Below are 6,816 nucleotides of genomic sequence, written 5' to 3'. Positions count from 1 at the left end.
TGGTCTCAGGAGGGCCAGAAAGAGGTGGGACTCCTGGGTGGGGGACCTGGACAAGGACAACTGGAGGGAGGTGTACATGGCACCCAGGGAACAGGCGGTCTCAGCACGACTGCGAATGGTGCAGTTCAACTACTTACATGCCACATCTTACCCTGAGACACCTGCAGCATGTATGCCACGAGATGTGGCTCGTGTCTGGAAGCAAAAACAACTGCCCATTGTTAGAGGTTGGCATGCAGGAGTGGACTAGTGCGCGCACGAGGGCAAGCCACTTCTTGAGGCCCATGGTTGCCCATAAAAACATGCCCGGAAATGGGGGAAATGGAGGGACTACTATGGCATATCAATTTGATGTGGTGATGTCACCTCATTTTGGCGTGGGAACAGGTTCCTATGCTATAGTTGTATGTGAATTCAATGCTGTACTATGCCATGCCATGTTTCCCTCAAAACACTCAAAAAGTTGGGTATAATTATTTTTTTAATGTATCACAGACACTGTTCTCATATCAGAAGTAATTACAAGAGAACACGGCGAGCATGGCACATCTCTATTTATACTGTGTTATTTTGATTCCTAATAGATCACCCTATAAAACATTTACGTGATACTCATGAAATTAACCCGTGTTCTGCAAAGCATTTTTAATGGAAATCCACATCGAATTAACAAAAGATAACATGACATTGTACTTACCCTGTGCCAAATAACTCTTTTCTGTAATACTTATCCGGTGCACAGTCTGAATATCGATTCCTAATTGTTGACCTACACAAATATCGAGTTGGAAATATCGAAGGTACAGAATTTCGATGTCAAGAATATCATTGGACAGAATATCGACCCTAAGGTAAGTAATATCGAATTAATTTATATCGATGTAAGTAATATCGAAGTTAGTAATATCGATAGCATATATATCGATGTAACTAATTTCAATGTTACTAATATTGATATTGTATTATTTTAATGTATTTTATTATGTATGTGTAATATGTTTTTGTTAAGTATTTAAATTTTTTAAAATTATATGTGTAATATTTTTATATATTAATAATGTTATTTTTAAGTAAATTTTATGTTTTAGTACCGGTGCGGGTTGTGGGTTTATAGGGGAATAGGGTGGGAAGTCATTTAAATATACTAAATTAATTATGAATTTTTAGGAATTTTAAATTAATTGTAATTAATTTTTGTTTTTATTTCCGTAGCGGGTTGTGGGATTATAGGGGAATTGGGTGGGAAGTAATTTAATTGTAATTAATTAATGAGTTATCATTTTTTTGTTATGGATAATTAGTTTATTTATAATTAATTATTAATTGGCAAATAATTATTTTAATTGATAATTTATTTTTTTAATTGGTAATTGATGTTTTTAATTGTTAACTATTTTTTTTAACTGGTAATTCATGTTTGTAATTGGGAAATCATTTTTTAATTGGTAATTAATTTTTTAATTGGTAAATAATTGTGTTAATTGGCAATTAATATTTTTAATTGGTAATTGTTTCTTACTAATTGGAAAATATTTGTAATTAATTGGTAATCAATGTTTTATAAAAAGTAATATTTGGTATAAAAAATAATTTTATTGTTTAATAATTTGTAATTGTGAAATAATTTTAAATAATATTTTTTTGTAATGAATTTTAATGTTTAATATTTATTATTTCGGGAGTAATATTTATTAATTAATATGTACTGGTATTTGTTGATAATTTATTGTTGATTAATTATTCAAATGTAATTGCTTTTAATAAATATTAATTGTTTGTAAATGATGTAGATTTATTTAAAAATGTAATTATATATTTTTTTAAATATACAAATTATTTATAAATATGTTATATTTAAATTCGACGGTATCCAACGCTTTCATTACTGTTGCACTCTCTGGAGTGGGAATAGTAGTCTTTACCCCTACGCTATCCAACGCTTTCCCTACTGTTTCACTCTCTGGAGTTGGAACAGTAATTTTTACCCACCCGCTATCCAACGCTTTCCCTACTGTTGCACTCTCTGGAGTGGAAATAGTAATTTTTAGCCCTACGCTATCCAACGCTTAAGCTACTGTTGCACTCTCTGGAGTGGGAATAGTAATTTTTACCCCTATGCTATCCAACGTTTTCCCTACTGTTTCACTCTCTGGAGTTGGAATAGTAATTTTTACCCACCCGCTATCCAACGCTTTTCCTACTGTTGCGCTCAATGGAGTGGGAATAGTAATTTTTACCCCTACGCTATCCAACGCTTTCCCTACTGTTGCACTCACTGGAGTGGGAATAGTAATTTTTACCCATCCGCTATCCAACGCTTTCCCTACTGTTGTACTCTCTGGAGTGGGAATAGTAATTTTTACCCACCTGCTATCCAAAGCTTTCCCTACTGTTGCGCTCACTGGAGTGGGAATAGTAATTTTTACCCCTACGCTATCCAACACTTTCCCTACTGTTGTACTCACTGGAGTGGGAATAGTAATTTTTACCCACCCACTATCCAACGCTTTCCCTACTGTTGTACTCTCTGGAGTGGGAATAGTAATTTTTACCCCTACGCTATCCAATGTTTCCCTACTGTTGCACTCTCTGGAGTGGGAATAGTAATGTTTACCCTTACGCTATCCAACGCTTTCCCTACTGTTGCACTCACTGAAGTGAGAATAGTAATTTTTACCCACACGCTATCCAACGCTTTCCCTACTGTTGCACTCACTGGAGTAGGAATAGTAATTTTTAACCACCCGCTATCCAACGCTTTCCCTACTGTTGTACTCTCTGGAGTGGAAATAGTAATGTTTACCCCTACGCTATCCAACGCTTTCCCTACTGTTGCACTCACTGGAGTGGGAATAGTAATTTTTACCCACCCGCTTTCCAACGCTTTCCCTACTGTTGCGCTCACTGGAGTGGGAATAATAATTTTTACCCCTACGCTATCCAAAGCTTTCCCTACTGTTGTACTTACTGGAGTGGGAATAGTAATTTTTATCCACCCACTTTCCAACGCTTTCCCTACTGTTGCGCTCACTGGAGTGGGAATAGTAATTTTGACCCATACGCTAACCAACGTTTTCCCTACTGTTGCACTCTCTGGAGTGGGAGTAGTAATTTTTACCCTTACGCTATCCAACGCTTTCCCTACTGTTGCACTCACTGGAGTGGGAATAGTAATTTTTACCCACCCGCTATCCAACGCTTTCCCTACTGTTGTACTACCTAGAGTGGGAATAGTAATTTTTGGCCCCACGCTATCCAACGCTTTCCCTACTGTTGCACTCTATAAAGTGAGAATAGTAATTTTAACCCCTACGCTATCCAACGTTTTTCCTACTATTGCACTCTCTGGAGTGGGAATAGTAATTTTTACCCCTACGCTATTTAACGCTTTCCCTACTGTTTATTTTCTGGAGTGGGAATAGTAATTTTGCGTTCTACGCAATCCAATGTTTTTATTACTGTAGTTTTTTTGGACTTTAAATAGTAGTTTGATTTATTTATGTTTTAAATATTTTTTGTATTATTTTTTATAATGTTGTATTTAATTACCTTTACAAATATTGAAAGTATATTTAATTTTTTTAATTTATTAAATATAATTATTTATTTTTATTTATTTTATGTGTGTAGATGTATTTGTAATTTATAATATTTTTTACTAATTTATAAGTAATTAAAATAATTAATAAAAATTATTATTAAGTAAGTATATTTTATATATTTTGGGGTTGATTCCGATTCTGGAAAAACTGCTCCGATTAGCCGTTCGGAGCGTTTTTCCCGTATGAATCGTACCCTGCAACGTCCCCCATACGTACAACAAAGTACGATTCGTACCAGGAGCTGTACGCCGTACGAATTGTACAGAGACCGTACAAATGAAATCCCCGTTCGATTCTCCCTCGGAACCCGCGGTACGCGACATCTATATGGTTCGCGGTACGTTTTTCCAACCTAGCAAGTACGATTCGTGTCGGCTTTGCACCGTACGACCCTTTTCCTACAAAGCTGAAAACAGCTGTAAAAGCAGAGTTCGCCTCGAAACAGGTACGGAACGCCCCCCCCCTCAGTTACGGTGCCTACCCCTCATGATCGCAGGGATACGGTGCGTACCCCTGCGATCATGGGGTGTACACACCATACCCCGTGATCATTAGTTGTATGAACCATACCCCATGTTCGCAGGGTGTACGGTGCGTACACACTGCGCTCACAGGGGTACGATGCGTACACCCCATGATCGCAGGGGTACGCACCGTACCCCGCGATAATAGGGCGTACGGACCGTACGGTGTGTATGTGATTGTGTGCTTTTCCGTATGAATTGCCCTTACCTGATGTGGGCCGTACGAATCACGCCCTCATACCCCGTTCCGGATCGTACTAGTTGGGTCGCACGCCATGTGTTCAAGTCATACGGTTCACGGTTTCAGCCTTGCAATATGTACAGATCGCGATGATTCGGACGGATTCACGAAATACGGATCGTACTACGTGACTCGGACGGGCGGGTACGATTCGTACAGAGAGGGCTCCGGATACGAATCGTACGGACGTTTTTTTACCAGGATCGGAATCGACCCACAAATGTTTATTTTTAAATACATTTTTATTATTAAATATGTATTATTTATTAATTTTAAACATTATTATATATGTTTAAATGTGTTTATTTTATTTATAAGTATTATTTACCTTTTTTTATTTACCGAAAAAACCCGATATTTTTAATTAAGATATTTTTAACATCAATAATTTTTTTTCGATATTTTTGTACTTACCTTGTTGTAGATAGGGTGTCGATATACTTGCCTTCGATATTCCAACGTCGATGTTTTGTAGGTCGATATTTTGTCCGTCGATATTCTGTCAGAGATTTACTTATCCACCTGCTTCCACGTGTCGTAGCTGCCCATGTGCATGCGTGGCCAACTCAGACATTGTACGAGCCAATCCAGACACTGCTCTCATACTATTTATGATAGTAAAGAGCATGAGAGCAGCACTGGGATTGGGCAGTGCAGGTTGAACCGACACTCCATCAGAGCCCTGGGGGCTGTGTCTGTTAAGTCGCTGGTTCCCTGACAGTGTAGAATAGTGAAGGCGTGGACTGCGCATGTTAGGCTGGACACAGCCAGACTTGTGTTCAAACCGATATGCACACTTTAATCACATGGCCCCACTTCATCTTGAGTTCACCATGCGCTAAAAGAAGCAGACTCTCACGCCCACAAAGGGGAAATAATAAATGTATATATAAGCTGAAATAATATATGTGCTGTTTATGTGGCAGGCGGCTCACAATAAGTGGGGCGACGCTCCAACACCCCCTATGGAGGAGCCTCCATTGCTCTCTTGTGTGATGTTCGGCCCACTTCGCCCTAGCTTTTCTATTTTCATTTTTAACCCTTTTGATGCTCATGACGAGCTCAGCTCGTCATGAGGCACAGTTGAGCTGTGCTGATGACGAGCTGAGCTTGTCATGAACAATGGGGCTCATAAATAATCAGCACAGGAGGCGAAAATGCACAGCAGCCATGGCGTTAATCACCCAAATGGTCTAAATGGCTTAAAGTCGTCTGGTGCATACCTCACCCATTCCTCTCTTTTGTTGCTCCCCCACCTCTTGCTATTCTTAAAATGATTATTTAACTTTTATTTGAGGGTCCAGCAGCTTCTATTACTACAGTTCCACAACACTTTAAGAAATGTGCTTGTTGTGTAACTGAAAATGTATTTCTTTACCACTCCAAGTAGAATCCATCAACTTGGATCAGCAATAAAAAAAAGTTAATAAAATGGCCACTGTGTCATTCAGTTGGCGCACATGCATGGTGACATATATGTGCATGCGCACCTACTAAATCATGTGACTGCGTCAGTAGAGGTTGCTACCAGCCGGGGGTGTTGGAGGGGGGGATGAAAAGGATAAAATAAAAAAATACACTTACCTGGATACGGCCGGCATAGCCTCGAGTTCATCCTCTTCATCTTCCTCGAGTCCGGCAGCAGGAAGCACCCAGGCTCCCCAAAGCCAATCACAACGCTGTAATACAGCGCCATGGTTCGGTGCTCAAACAGGCAGTGGGAGCCTAGGCATGTTATCCATGGTGGAGAACATGCAAAGTGCTCATGACGGGTTGGCTGACCCAAGACGGCCGGTCAAACCGCCATGCGTACTTACAGAGTGCCCACCACTCCTCCACCTGCAGTGCTCTGGCATTATGGAGCCCAGCCCCGCCGGCACATCATGAACTGAGCCATTGCAGTAGGAAAAATAAAATGATAATAACGCTGCGTTATTATCGTTTTCTTTTTAACTGCTCAGAAAGCAGTGGGGTGACGTTCCACTTCCTTAGTGGAGCCACCACTGGACTACATGATGTTATGACATGTATGTGTCTTTTTTCTTTCTTTTGTTTGCCACTGCTGTGTAGCATCAGTAAAAAGCATCACAACGCCAGTAGACAACTAAGACAAGACCTTTTGGCTTTGCCAACGCTTGTTAGTGTTTTCAATAGTCTCAGTCCATAAATGTAAAGTTCATTCTTTGTGTGCCAGTGCTGTGTTTTCTTTAAGGCACACTCAAGTGGATAAAATTACTATTGCCTTTCTTATCTTTATTAATGTGTTTCCAGTAATTCATATGTAGGTACTCTGTGCACTTTACCACTGCTAACCAGTGCTTACATGCATGTGCTCTCTACTTAAAACATGGTAAAACTAGCCAACCCCTGATTGGCACATTTAATTTACTTATAAATCTGCAAATTAAATGTTAGCAATGAGCCTGCAGCACTTACTGTGCCACCCACA

The sequence above is a fragment of the Lissotriton vulgaris genome, chromosome 8 (assembly GCF_964263255.1).
Source record: "Lissotriton vulgaris chromosome 8, aLisVul1.2, whole genome shotgun sequence".
NCBI classification, from domain to species: domain Eukaryota; kingdom Metazoa; phylum Chordata; class Amphibia; order Caudata; family Salamandridae; genus Lissotriton; species Lissotriton vulgaris.
This window is presented reverse-complemented; position numbering follows the sequence as displayed.